Source organism: Stegodyphus dumicola, chromosome 7 (assembly GCF_044657685.1).
Source record: "Stegodyphus dumicola isolate Sdum_Otavi_A_Nest chromosome 7, ASM4465768v1".
Classification (NCBI taxonomy): domain Eukaryota; kingdom Metazoa; phylum Arthropoda; class Arachnida; order Araneae; family Eresidae; genus Stegodyphus; species Stegodyphus dumicola.
In genome coordinates, this window is record NC_140774.1 from 5,688,593 (window position 1) to 5,703,462 (window position 14,870).

At 33.2% G+C, this 14,870-nt stretch overlaps 1 protein-coding gene across 1 annotated transcript in view; it reads left to right on the top strand.

Annotated features, from left to right (window-relative positions):
- Positions 1–14,870, top strand: part of LOC118200447 (protein tolkin-like) — a 584,765-nt gene that overhangs the window by 280,709 nt on the left and 289,186 nt on the right. The gene's annotated exons all lie outside the window — the stretch shown is intronic.

The window sequence follows — 14,870 nt, forward strand, 5'->3', positions numbered from 1 at the left end:
TAATTATCAAATTATTTACTTTCACATTTGTTAATATGGTATTGTTTTGGTGGATAATATCTTCTTTTGTTTTCGTTTATTCTTAAAGTGTCGTTAACATTTCTTGAAATTCCAGATTTTTATGCGAATATGCATTTACAACTTTTAAAACCTGAAAAGCGAATGTCTGCGATGTTATCGTCATGCGATGATTTGTAGGAGCTTTATTTTTTTGCCGTGATATTTTCGATGACGATGTTTCTTTAATCTCCGAGGTTTCTGAATCGCTTTATTTTCGACGACAATATTTTGTACCACGGTGTTTTAATATTTTGTACCACGGCGATGTTTTTGCTTTGCTGTCTTTTCTCCTACGATGTTTTGTACCACGACCGTTTTGCATTGCGTTGTTTTCTCCGCAACGTTTTCTTCCGCGATATTTTCGGCTGTAACCCTTTAACTTGCTACAAAACCTTTTATGTGACAAAAATTGTCAATGAGTCGTTAGAGGAATTTATGAACTTTTTGACGCTTTCGGCATCGAAATACGTAGGTAGACAACATAGGAGTTTCTGGCATCAGATACAAAAAGTATACTAGCAAAAGGTTCTTTTTGCAAACATGCAGTGGGAATGCTAAATGAACAAATTTAAAAGTTTCATTGGAGAAACCGCTTGCTTTCGTTTTCGACTATTTACTAAATGAAGTTATTACTTGATTCGAATTACAGTCGAATTACTTTAGACTGTTTACTGGTTAACGAAGGTTTAATATCAAAGGAATAAAGCAATGTTTGGTTTTGTATGCGCTGATTTATATTCTTCCCATTCCGCAATGAAAGAGTGTGTGAAGCAATATCCAATGGGCTGGGAATTCTTAGACAATTCTCGTTAATGCCGACAATTGGAAACGTTGACATTAGAAAATATTGCTCTTGTTCAGAAGAAAATATTGAGTAATAGGAGATTAAAATGCAAGGAAAGAGCAACAAATGTGGCTGTTTTGCTCATTCTTCATGACTCTCTTCCCACGAACGAAGTCTGAGCAGGATGTATACCCGAACTTCCTTGAGCAATTAATAAAAAATAGCAACGTATCAGAGCAATTCAAAAAGATCATTGTGGGTAAGGTGCTTGCTCATCCTATTGACACCTCAGATTTAACTCCGTGTGATTACGATATGTCTTTCTAACTGAAATATGACGCTCGAGGAAATATATTTAATTGAAAGATGACGTGAAAAGAGCAGTTGTGAAACATTTTGCAGGTAAACCTAATTAGGTATTTCTCCCGCTTTCTTAGCATGCTTTCGTAATGTAGTGGTCAGCACGCTCTATGAGAATTCGAAAGGTCTGTGGTTCGACTCCCGGCGAGGGCATTGCTCATTTTTCACATCTCCAGCTTCCAAAAAAATTCTAATGTCTATGTTACCGTGAAAGAATGAAACTGGAGAATGTCGACTTTCACCGGAGAATATCAACATTCACCAAATACGTCGGTGAAAGACCGAATATTTCACTACATTCTTGTATATTCGGACCCTCACCGGTATATGTCGACAATCACAGATATGCTCTGGCGAAAGTGGAAAAGAGAGGTCATAAAGTGCCATAATAGTTTAAGTTGTTGCAATAAATAAGATTTGAATCACATAATTTAGTAAGTTTTTTATTACTTTTATTTTATTTTCTCATTTAGAACGTACTGTATAATTAAGTAAGTTTTTAACTTCTATTATTTTCCTTTCTCATTTTGAATGTATTGTGTGTTTTAGGTTCTCATGTTCTTAAGTTCTTATTTCAAGTCTCAAGTGCGTTTATTCGCGACTGAATTACGGAGAGGAAAATATAATATTGTTATATGTTCAACATTCACCGTTAGTGCATGGTGAATGTCTACATTGACCTGTGTAAGTCAGAAATAAGAGTATTTGGAAAATATTTCGGACATACACCAAGAGACTATGTGAATGTTGACATTCAGCGGTGAAAGTCGACGTTCTCCAGATTTCGGTGTTTCACCGTAACATCTGTACAAATCTTTCGACTGCATTTTTTTCCCAGAGTATAGAGTTCTCATTAATTTATTTCTTTGATTTATATATCCTATGTCATTATCTAAATATCCTATTTCATTTATAATTATCGGACCCATAGACCGACAGACTTTTTCGATTTTATATCACAACATTGTTCAGATCTACACAATTATTAAACCAGCATTGAATGATTTTTAAAAAATAACGAAGATTAAATAAATTAAGTTAAATATTTAGAAAGTTTTCATTCAGAAGTAAAACTCCAACATTGTTAACACTTACGGGATAAATAAACAAAATCTGTATGACGTTTTGAAAAATCGCGAAGATTCAGTAAATTAAGTTAAAAATCTGAGAACAATGATTTGGAAGCTTATTTTTGATCTCTCATAACATAAGAATCAAAATTATAAGATGATTGATTAGTTTAAGTGTTCGCGATGATACGGAATAGAAAATATTCAACATTAAATAAATAAATAAATAAAAGAATCTCTATCGAACTTTGAAAATGATTCTATAGAGTATTATATTGCCATCACATCTACGTACTTTTGAAAGAGTTCAAGAAAGTAGATTCTACAAAGACTTGAAATACTAATTTCAAAATTTGAGGCAATCATGCGAACAAACAAACAAAGAAACTAAATTCAATACGCTGAAGCACTGTAAAAACGTAATTTACTCTTTTATTTCACTGATATTTAACAGCAGGATAATAAGGTTTATAAATACTTCTCTTCCTAACTAAAAATCTAATTTTTGAAAATATTTTAAAGATAAAAACAAGGGAATATTCATAAATCTCAACTTTGAATATCAGAAAAAAAAACTGAGACAGTATTTTTTAATTTATAAAATAAAATAGATAAAGATTGAATAACAGAAGTAATTAATCGGATTCGTAGTAAATTAGTGAGAAATTTAAAAAAACTCTTAGCCCTTTTCTTTCATTTTCATTCATTGTTATATAGAGTATTTTATGCGTAATGAGCTACGTAATGGACGCATGTAATACCTAATGAGCACGTGTGATGAACTGTCTTTTATGAATGTCCGAACCTGATGTCTTAATTGCTTTATGTCCTTTGTATTGAATAGCCTCATCATTTCATGTTATCTGTACTTAGTGCCCTCAAATTTTTTCTTAGTCTTATTTGGAAGAGTGAAAATGTACTAAAATGTAGAATCTGATTTTCTTGCAAAAAATAAATAAATGCTTTTTTAGGATTTCATTGAAAAATAAATGCTTTTTTAGGATTTCATTGAAGTTATTTTTTTCAGTGTGGTTTCCTTATTATGTTCCATTTATTTCCAAAATTCTCTTTTTTTAAAGGATTTGTGATGTTTCATTTGACCTTCTCCATTAGTTTTGATCTTGTTTATTATTTAATCGGTATGGGAGAGTTTTGTTTTGTATTTCTTTTATGTCTTTCAGTTTTAGAAATCAAGCTGTTATACATCTCCATGAAAATTAATCCTTAAGAATATTCAAAACTATTTTTATCTAAGAGAATAAAACTCTCTTTCAAAGAAGAGAAAATTTCCTTATTGAAATTTAATTATTAACTAGTTTTAATAACAAAAAATATATTCGTTCCCTTTTAAGGATTAAATATCTATAATTTTGTTGTAGATTTTCTAAAAGCTGTTTAATTTTTCGAAATGTTTCTAAGTGTAATGTCGATACTTTGGAAAATTTTCAAGCATCGTGAAATGCGTAAAAAGAATATGACTTGCATTGTGTTTTAATAAAAAAATTCCGAGTTTTATTATTTTGCATTTAAATCAAATGTGCAAAATAATTTTCTTTTTTGTGTGTATTATGGTGTTTCCATACAGTCTTTATTCTTTATTCCCATCCACACTTCATAAAAAGCTTAAAAAATTGCAGTGCCTTCTCGATTCCCTTGTTACGAATTATCCGGTTTGCGGATTATCCGTGCTTGGCGATGCTCACGCACTTCCTACGTTATGCTTTCGAGTGCGTAAAAAACAAACATGCGCAAGTCTGAGCTGCTCTAAACATTTGATCATACAGAAGCATATAGAAATCGGAGTATTATTCATAACATGATCGGAAATTACATAGTATAGAAACTGGAGGTTTATTTAATTCTGAAGAACTCTTGGCAATAACTGACGGTTTTCGCCAAAACATTGAAAATATAAAATTCTTCGTAAAAGGGAAACATCGAGAAATGGTTCAATGAAGGATTTTCAATTGAGTCGACGTTTTAATGAGCTGTTGCAATGACGTTGAGCCGGATTTTTAACATTTGGGTGATGCGAATACCGTTTCAAATGTCACAAAAACAGAAGAGGCAGATTAGTAATACTAAAAATACAAGCGAAGAAGATACATTAGTCCCAAGACGATTACATTAATCCCAAGACAGAGTGAATTCTGATGAAACTGTATTGGACTTCATCGATTAAAGTGGATTCGAATATAGTACAAGCGAAGAAGATACTAACAATTACATTAGTCCCAAGACAGCAGTGACTTCTCATAAAACTCTATTGGACTTCATCGGTTAAAGTGGATTCGAATGTAGTACAAGCGAAGAAGATACTAACAATTACATTAGTCCCAAAACAGCAGTGACTTCTGATGATCATCGATTAAAGTGGATTCGAATATAGTACAAGCTAAGAAGATACTAACAATTACATTAGTTCCAAGACAGCAGTGACTTCTGATGAAAGTCTATTGGACTTCATCGATTAAAGTGGATTCGAATATAGAATAAGCGAAGAAGACACTAAAAATTACATTAGTCCCATGGCAGCAGTGACTTATGATGAAACTCTATTGGACTTCATCGGTTAAAATAGATTCGAATATAGTACAAGTAAAGAAGATACTAACACATACATTAATTCCAAGACAGCAGTGACTTCTATTGGACTTCTTCAGTAGAAGCGAAGAAGATACTAACAATTAATTACATTAATTCCAAGGCATCAGTTACTTCTGTTGAAACTCTATTGGACTTCATCGATTAAAGTGGATTCGAATATAATATTAGCGAAGAAGATACCAACAATTACATTAGTCCCAAGACAGCAGTGACTTCTGTTGAAATTCTATTGGACTTTATTGAGTGGATCCGAATACAGTTTTAAAAGAACGCTTAAATAAAAAATACACAGTAAAATTTGACAAATATTTAAAAGTCCTCAAAAGCAAAGTAAAATTACTGAGTTTTTAGGAAATAAACTCATTCAGTGGGCATGGAACTTGGTAGTCTGACTTATCTGTGGTTTTTAATTTTCCGTGATCTGCTTCCCTGGCATTAGCCCGGGCTGTGGAGGGTATGTTATATATGAAATGCAGTTCGAAAATTATTTCATTTTAATGCTGTTATTTCTTTCAAAATTTTTTTCCTTTCCCAATTAATCTGCAGTAGATCTTTACAGGTGAACTGCCACTTTGATCGCTATCGTGTTAGCTACCCTGGCTGTGTTATCGTTGGGGGTTGGTCAAACCTGGAATAGAAAATGACAACAAAACTGCCATCCTCCTTTTAATTTCGACCCAGCATAAATTTAGTTGGCTGCTCAAAGTGGACATACAAATTACCCCTTTTTATTTTTTCATTTTCTTTCGCTATCATAAAACTGTTTGCATATAAAAATTTTATTTTTTTTTAATTTTTAAGGTCAAGAACCATAAATACTTGCATTTTTGTTAAAGTATTATGTCGATAATTTACTTCGTCCTTGTTCATGGAAATAAATAATATTCATCACGTTCAAAAATTTCCATAATCTTATTGCATTCGCTACTAAAATTACGAGTCAAAAGGAAATACTGCGCCTTTTCTTTAAACTCTTGCCAAAATTACTCCATTTTTTCTTTGCCGTATCCAATTTTAGTTACCTTGAACGCCTATGTGAATGAGTTGAGTGACCTAAGAAAAAAATTTTTTGCAGTTCTGTAAGGAATGATCTATTCCTCGGGAGGGGGGGGGGCTTTTGGTGCAAGAGTGAGTCATCTGGCTAACAGATTTTTAAAATATGTGTTTCGAATCCTAGAAAGGGGAAACTTTATTTATCATGTTTTCTTGCTTCGAAAGAAACTTAAACGACTCGCCAGGGGCGTTGGAATTAAAACGTGGTGCAGGTAAGCCATCATTGCCTGAATTCAGTCGACGAAGTCTGGTGCCACTCCCCACCTGCATTTTAATCCTTAACCGCATACGCGAATGTTTGGTTTACAACAAATCGCTGCCACTTTTAAGTCTTCTTTTGTAAAACGGGATTCTATATGAAGTGTCAGCTAAGTGTCCGTGTCGGCTAAATGACCTGTCGGCAAAGTGTCCGTGTCGGCTAAATGTCCTATCGGCTAACTGGTGTCGGTTAAGTGTCACGGACCTCTTCTTGACCCCACAAATCTTTAAGCGATTATACATTTATAACTTTCAAAGCCTGAAAAAGAGATGTCTCAGATGTTATCATCATGCGATGTTTTGTGGCTGCTTTATTTTTTATCACAGTATTTTGAAACTACGATGTTTTAGAACCGATATATTTTCGACGACGATGCTTTGCTCATTTACTGAGAAAGTAAGAAGGAAACTTAAACTTCAAAAACTAAAAATGAGAAGAAAATTAATGCTACTTATAGCTGCTAATAGAATACTAAACTTAAATAGTTAACTATTAAAGGTCTTTAATTAATTAATCTCTTTTTAAAAATTTTATCATTAATTAATAAACCAATTCGGTAATTAATTTAACAGCTGCGACAGAAGTAACTCCGTGCAGTTATCGTGTTCGTTTTTCTAATCTTTTTTTCAAATATATTTTTCATGGAAAACTACCAATACAACTTTATAAAAGACATTAATTAAATAATAACCTAATAAATAACTAAATATAGCTAAATAAGTTTAAAATTACATTAACTGATATGTGTAGCATTAATTTTCTAATCACTTTCAGTTTTTGAATGTTTTAAATTCTTACTTTTTCTGCAAATTTTTTATTTACTTAAAAAGTACGAAATATGGAGCTAAAAATATTCCTTCTTGACCGGTCGCGGACACTTAGCCGACGGGACACTATGGTGGCATGAACAGCCCATTATAGAGAACAATAATTTATCCCTTTCCTTGTCTTAAAAGTTCACTTTTTTTTAATTGTTTCTAATAACAAAATAATATATATTTAGAAACTAACCCTTCATGACCATATATTTCTATAAAAAGTATGATTTAAGAATAACAATAATTTTTATTGCATTTTTCAGATTTTTCATGACAGGGAAAGGAAATTTCATTAGTGGGAGGAGCGAAACGATTTTGTAAGGCAAAGAATGTAACATGATGTATTGAGTAAAATAGTAATAAAACCTAAAGGTATTAGAAATTTGAAAGCATTTGGAAGAACGAGATTGGGAAATTAATATCATTAAGTAAACAAGAAAAATTATTAATAATGTGAAAGTGTTTCAAAGGAACCCAGTTGATTAAATAAAGAAGCTTTACGTATAATTTCTGAAGATCTCAAATGTAATTAAGTTACCGCCATACTTAGCTAAAAAAAATCCTTTTTTCCTTTCGAAGTTTAATTCATATTCCCTGACGAAACATTTCAGCGCTTTTTCAATTTGGCCAATATGCACCAAACAGCACGATACACATCAAACAATGCTAAATTATCCCAATGATTAAAAGCACATATGAGATCTTTAAGAATCAAAAAATGAATTTTACTGATAGGGGAAAAATGACTTAAATATTGAACTTATGGATATGTCGAGAAATTTTGTAATTCGTAGTAAGTTTAAATAATTATTGGGTACGTGTTAGCTAAACGTCACTGTCGGCTTAGTGTCCTTTTGACTAAAAGTTTTGACAGTTAAGTGTCCCGTAGGTAAATGTCCTGAGGCTAACTCTCTGTGGCGGTCAAATGTCCTGTCGGCCTGTAACTCTCTGTGTCGGTCATTACTTGTCGGCTAAATGTTCTGTCGGCTAACTGTCCGTGTCGGCTAAATGTCCTGTCGGCTAAGTGTCCTTATCGGCTAAATGTTTTGTCAGCTAAGTGTCCGTGTCGCCTAAATGACCTGTCGGCAAAGTGTCCGTGTCGGCTAAATGTCCTATCGGCTAACTGGTGTCGGTTAAGTGTCACGGACCTCTTCTTGACCCCACAAATCTTTAAGCGATTATACATTTATAACTTTCAAAGCCTGAAAAAGAGATGTCTCAGATGTTATCATCATGCGATGTTTTGTGGCTGCTTTATTTTTTATCACAGTATTTTGAAACTACGATGTTTTAGAACCGATATATTTTCGACGACGATGCTTTGCTCAACGATGTTTTAGAACTGTGATTTTTCTTCATGCTTTTCTCCTACGGAAATCTTTTCGCCTTGCATTCTTTTCTCTGCGACGATTTTGGCCACGATGTCTTCACCTGCAGCCCTGAAAACGTCAGAGAGAAAATAACATAAGAGGGAAACATGACGATAGCAAGGAGAAAACACCCTGTTAAGAAAAGAAAGCAATGAGAATATATCGCAGTTCTAAAACATTGTTGTATAAAATATTATAGCAGAAATAAATGCTGCCATAAAAACTTTTAAGACATCGTCATGCATAACATGATGGAAAAAATGAAACACCAGGAAAATATTGCGTGACGACAACATCGTAGACCTACGTCTTCAGATTTTAAAAGTTTTAAACTTGTTATTTCCTGAAAACCTATTAATTTTTTCAAAGTGAATGATATCAAATAATGATTCTGTATAAATAACTCCATAAGTTTATATTCTATTAACTACTATTTATAGCTGCATTTTATATTCATTTTGTGGTTTTGATTGCTTAAGCTTTCGTGAATTTGAGTTAAAAAGTTTCGTCAATTCAAAGAAATTCAAGTAATGGAGGAGGAATATTTTTCATTTTTTTTATGCTCATGGATCGTTGCCTGTTCAACAGCAAGCATGTAGTTGAGACTTTAGAAGTGTACGATGTTATCACCTTATGATTGTTTTGCACACTGATTTACTTTTTATGCCAGCGTTTAGTAAGTAGATTATTTTAAATCTCCAAAATTGCTTTCCTGCATTATTTCTGTCAAGATTTTAAACACCGCGTTGCTTTATTAGTGGGTCGTTTTCTTTTCTACCATTGTGTTTTTTTACGATGTTTTGAATCGCGTGACCTTTCAGTCTGTGATATTTTTGCTGCGATATTTTCCGCACACACAATACCCTTAACATTTTCATTTTGAAACTGAAAATATCATAATGAATTGATAATATTATTTTCTTAACTTTTGTACAATATAGTTAGGAGACTCTTTTTCTTTAAGTAAAACTATTGTAGAGCTATTAGGTTATTTCGAAGAAAGAGAGATGAAAAATGAGCAATGCCTTCGCCGGGACTCAAAACACGGACCTCTCGAATACGCTTCGAGCGTGCTGACCACTAAAATACTAAGGCATGTTAAGAAGGCGGGAGAAATACCTTATATACCCCCTTTTAAAGGGCGACTGGGGATTAGGGAACATAAACGCCAAATCCTGGGGGTGAAGAATCATCATTCACCACCCTTTTAGTTTGGGGGTGCCACTGTAGAGTTATTAGCGTATTTCGAAGCAAGAGAGATGAAAAATGAGCAATGCTCTTGCTGGGACTAGAACCACGCTTTGAGAGTGCTGACAACTACACTACGAAGACATGCTAAGAAGGCGGGAGAAATGCCTTATACAATAATTTTGAAAGAAACGTATAACTGTTAAAAGATTTATAATAAAACTTATGTTTTAAAATATGTTAACTTACCTCGCTATTTTTATTAATAATTCCAATCAAAGGCCAGACTTCCAATAGTTCAGGACCACTTACATTTATTTTGAAAACAACGTTGCTTTTTCGGCTGTAAATCCGAAATGATTTCTTCTGCGGATTTATTTTGTTTACTGGTTTGATTTCTACAAGCTCGTAATGCGACTTGCACTCTGAAACTGGCTTGAAAAATAATACACACTGAAATTCTTGTCGGGAGTCTGGAATTTCCTGCTGAAAGTCGGAAGTATCTGACATGTCAGATGACATCGTATAAGTTTGCTTCCGCGAAAGAATTCTTTTTTAAACTACTGATTACACTACGTGTTATAATGATTTTTTATAGCAAGATTAAAGAGCAAAACTCTCAGATAAGAATTGCAGTAAATAATGCCAGGTTATTTTTCTTAAAATATTTAACAGATGATATGATATTATTGCATTTAATTTACCTAAAAAAAGCTAAGCACGCGAATAATAAGGCCAGAAATATAGATTTAATAATAATAATAAACCATACATTGGTAAATAAAACCTGATCCTACTAGAAAGTTGGCAATAGCTATGAAAGTAGTAAAAAAACGGAACGGCAGTTGTTGCTATCGTTACTTGTGTTCCGAACATACTCTGTTATTTAAATTCTTCAATAATTTTTTTTTTGAAATTTTTAGAACCAGTAGATACTTTTCAATTAATTATAAAGCTGGCAAATCCATATAATTTAGGGCTGTCTCTGTGATTCGAAGCACGAGTCTTGAAGTTGTTAACTGCTCCTGCTTTCCACTTGCAGCACTAGAAATGCATGCAATAATTTCTTATATGCTTCCTCATTTTAAAAGTCTCTCTTCATCGACCAAATGTAGATGGCAGCAAATTATTGTCCAGCGTGTTTTACTTTCGACATTACTGCAGAGACTTTTAGAATATTTACAGCGAGAAACGCAAAAAAACAATTGAGACCTACCGAAATTCGAACTAAAGACCTTGCAGCTGCTAGCACGACTTGATAAGTACTTACACCACGAGAGAGTGCATGAGGCAAAGAGATAATTCCTTACAAAGTTAGGTTTAACACGAAAACACTGCACTTTATCTCAAGAGATCCCAAGAGTATTTCTCAAACGATTCGCTGGCTTTTGCAGTTTGGAGATACCGAATCTCCAATTTGATCTCCCAATGTGATGGCTTTGTAGATTCTATTTAGATATTATTACGAATTTGTTTATGTGTCTAAATAATTCAAGTGAAATTATATGTGAATTGTAGAATCCTTTATGTAGTATCTGGCGACTGTTTGGCGATCAACATAGCGTCTGGTATCTGGCGCGTCTAGGTTCTTCTCCAAGGAGGGTTACTGTATTTTAAGAGAGTTGCACGTCAGCCTCAGAAGAGGAACGGACTAGATTTTGCTATGCTGTAAGAGCGATGTAAGGTTCTGAGTTTGATATCATGCTTCGAATGTTATTTTAATAAATGTTTGTGTCGTCTTGTTAAATGGTGCCTTATTTAACCACGAAATTATCACACTTTGTGTAATGTAATATGAAAGCCTCGAGAATGTGAAGCTCTGCTGGAAAAATAAGGCCACAGGGGAAAGTCAATTAAACCTTGAGGTAAATGGTTTGGCGAGATAGCGCCAAGCTGGTCATAGTTTCTGCGACTACTTTTTGTCGTTATATTTGCGAAAAATCTCCTTGGAGAGCATTTGGCTACATTTTTGGTCCGATACCTATATAACCGTGGCTGGTTCGATTCCTATGTAAATGTAATTGCACTTGTGTATGCCTTGGAGGAATTTCGAGGAATCAAAGGTGGTGGAAATTTCTTGACGGCCGGAGAGAACTATATAAGACTGCAGAGAGCATTAGTTTAGCTTAGTTCACATTTGAGTTGAGAGTTTAGCTAAGAGTATTGAGATTATTGAGAGATCATTCTGCGAGCTTATCGCATTGAGGCTTTGTATATTGCCTTGCGTTTAACGTTGTTAGTAGTTTGGAGGAATAACTACTCTTTGTACTCTGCCATACTGGGAAGAGCTGTACGAATACTTTTGTGAAAAGTTCCAGAACTCTAAAGTATTTCTTTTGAAAAAGTAAATTTTATAAAGCTGTCATCCTTGTGTGTGCATTCAATCCATTACGAACCAGTAGGCTAGTAACAATATTTATCGTATCAGAAAACATGAAAAATAATCAGTGCTGTCGCCGGGATTCTAACTCCTGAATATCCGACTACTAGCCGGACGTACTTCTAGGTACACCACGAAGACATGCAGTAAGGAAGGGGTAAATTCTCTGCATTTATGCTGATACACTGATGAATTTTAATGAAGCAAAAGACTGATTTAAACTGATAAACTAATTTAAAATTAGTAAGAATTTGCTTGAAAAATTATCAGTAAATGAATAAACTGCTTTGTCCATCTAAAAAACACGTTTTAGAATTATTTTCTTTTTATTATTTTAATCGAAGTGTCCTAAAACGTATAGGCCCACCAGCGATCGAGTAGTGAACGCGCAGAACACTGGCGGTTCGTCTGGGTTCGGATCCTAGGAAGCAGAATGACTGCATGGGCATTTCTAGTTTTCTCCAAGTGTAATGTGTATACGAGCCACTTTTCCTTAGGAAGATCACCACGAAGGCATCCCTCCCCATAGACAGATAGTCCTTGAGAGATTTGCAGTACTCAAATAAACCTAACTAAACAAACATAAAAATATAGAAATTAGTCTATTATTCATCAATATAAATTCTACCTCTTTTTCCTTTTTTTTAATATAACAATTGAAAAGAAGGTCAAATATATATCATTTCCATCGTTACACATTCTTACTTTATCTATAAGCAATCTTTCGTATATTCTGCTTTCATTTATGTACAACATAAATGTTGATTTTTCTATAGAAAATCTTATGAACAAAATCACCTTAAAGTGCTTTCAAAATTTCAAAGTTTTATCACTCTTCAATTCGATTTAACATCTGCAGCTGAGGTTTACTAAAAGCAATTTTACTAAGTGCGCCGTCGAATATGTGCATTAACTCGAAAAGGAAGCGGCAGAAAAGCTACAAAATTCCGTGCTTATAAGATTAAGCATCTAGATAGGCCTGGAATCTGATTTGAAATTGTTTAGTCAGGAGTATTGGTTGTGGTTAAAAAAGGGCATTAAATGTTTGTATTTTATATAAAATGCAGTTTTGTGATTTCAACAAAATTCAAAAGCTAAAATTTCTCTTTTACTAAAACTTCGCGCTGTAATTTATTACTCCTATTTTAAAACAAATATTTAAAAATTTTAATAAAATGAAATGCTCTTTTTCACACTTTCGGGTAATTTATTTTACAATGATGAGCTCTTTCGGAATATTTTATCATGTTTTACAAATTTAAAACATTTTGCTGGTTTGTAGGGATTTATATTTATTTTAACTAATAATTTAAAGTTTTATTTGAAACTTTCCTATAAGCCTTCATTCTCCTAATTGTCAGTGCCAGAATAGTTAAATGTTGTAGCGCGCGTGAACGAGTGCACATTTTCTATTTGGAAGGAAGTAGTTAAAGGCCGAGTTTCGGTAAGAGAAAAAGAGAGTTAAGCTCTAGCTTGCCGTCTCTGGCGTAGGTACGTTTGCTCATTGCTGGTTCAAGTGGCTTAACTGCATTGCTTTGCTGCCACTAGTTTAGAAGGGGGTTGAAATGACGGATCTCGCTGAGCCCTGTAGGCTAGTTTTATCACTTGTTAATATTTCAACTTTTAGTTTCAAATTATCTGACTTTCAGTTACCGGCCAAGTAGAGGCCAAGTTTGTTAGCTTCGAGTTGACGCATTGTAAATTTTAAAGAGTTAATAAAGGTTACGTGAACCCTTCTCCTGTGTAGTTTCCAGCTACTCTAGTATACAGATAGATGTTAACCCCCCTGTACTCTACAGGTTACACTGTATATTTTTACTTTTAAAGTCTATTAATATATTAAAGCAGGCTAGTGTGAAATTTATTGTTACCTAAAAATCTTTCATCCGTTAGACTTACGTAAGCTTTATAGAGGAAAAAAAATCATAACATTTTTTAGCTTTCAAGAGAGACTCGTCTCCTTCGAAATGCATAGTCTTCTGTAAAACTTACATTGATTAAAATAGAATTTTGGCTAACTCAAAAGTAAAAATAAATATTTAAAATTAAGTTGGAAAACCTTACATTGGAAAAATGTTCCTGGAATAAATTTTGAAAACAATTTAATTTAAATTTAGTCATTTATTTATCAAATAAATGACGATCAAATAAATGACATTTTTATCAAATAAATGACAATCGATTTAAATCAAGTCATTTATTTATCGATTTCGAAGATAATCAGACATAGGTTCCTCTCCTTAAAGAACTAAAACAATTTTCCATAGATTTTTTTTTTAATTTTATTTTTTAAATTCCACATTAGCATTTTACATTTATTATTAAATCAAAATATGCTGTTTAACTTTCCCATGTGTTTATTAGTATTGTTACTTGCATTATTTTTTTGTCTGCTATTGCATCGAGGTAATATTTTGTTCTGGTGATTTCTAACCATCATTTATCTTAAGCAGAACTTATAAGACACGAATAAAAACCTTTTTCTTAATAAGGCATCTATTTTACATTTGTCAGTATTACTAAACTTTATGAAGGACTCGCATCCCATGTGTGTGGTTTCGTGTGTTATTTCGTTTAGAATATCTAGCTGGAAATTAACGTTCTGTGGTTTGAATCGTGGTGAGGGGGAAAAGATGATTTATTACGTTTCCCGGGTTTTCAAAAATTCTAACAGTTGTTTTTATATCTAGAAATTAAAAATGCTTAACTTTTCTTATAGCCAGAAATACCTAGTATATAGACTGTATTGAAATAAAATGTAAACGCAATAAACTGAAAACTTCAACGAATTCGCAATGATCGTACGTGTTTCCCAGAGAACGTTTCGACCAAGAGTTTGCAAATGTGTTTTGGTTGCGCTGAATGACAAAGCGTTTGAGTTTGTAAATATGATTAAGCTTGAAAATGGGCTTGGCTTAAAT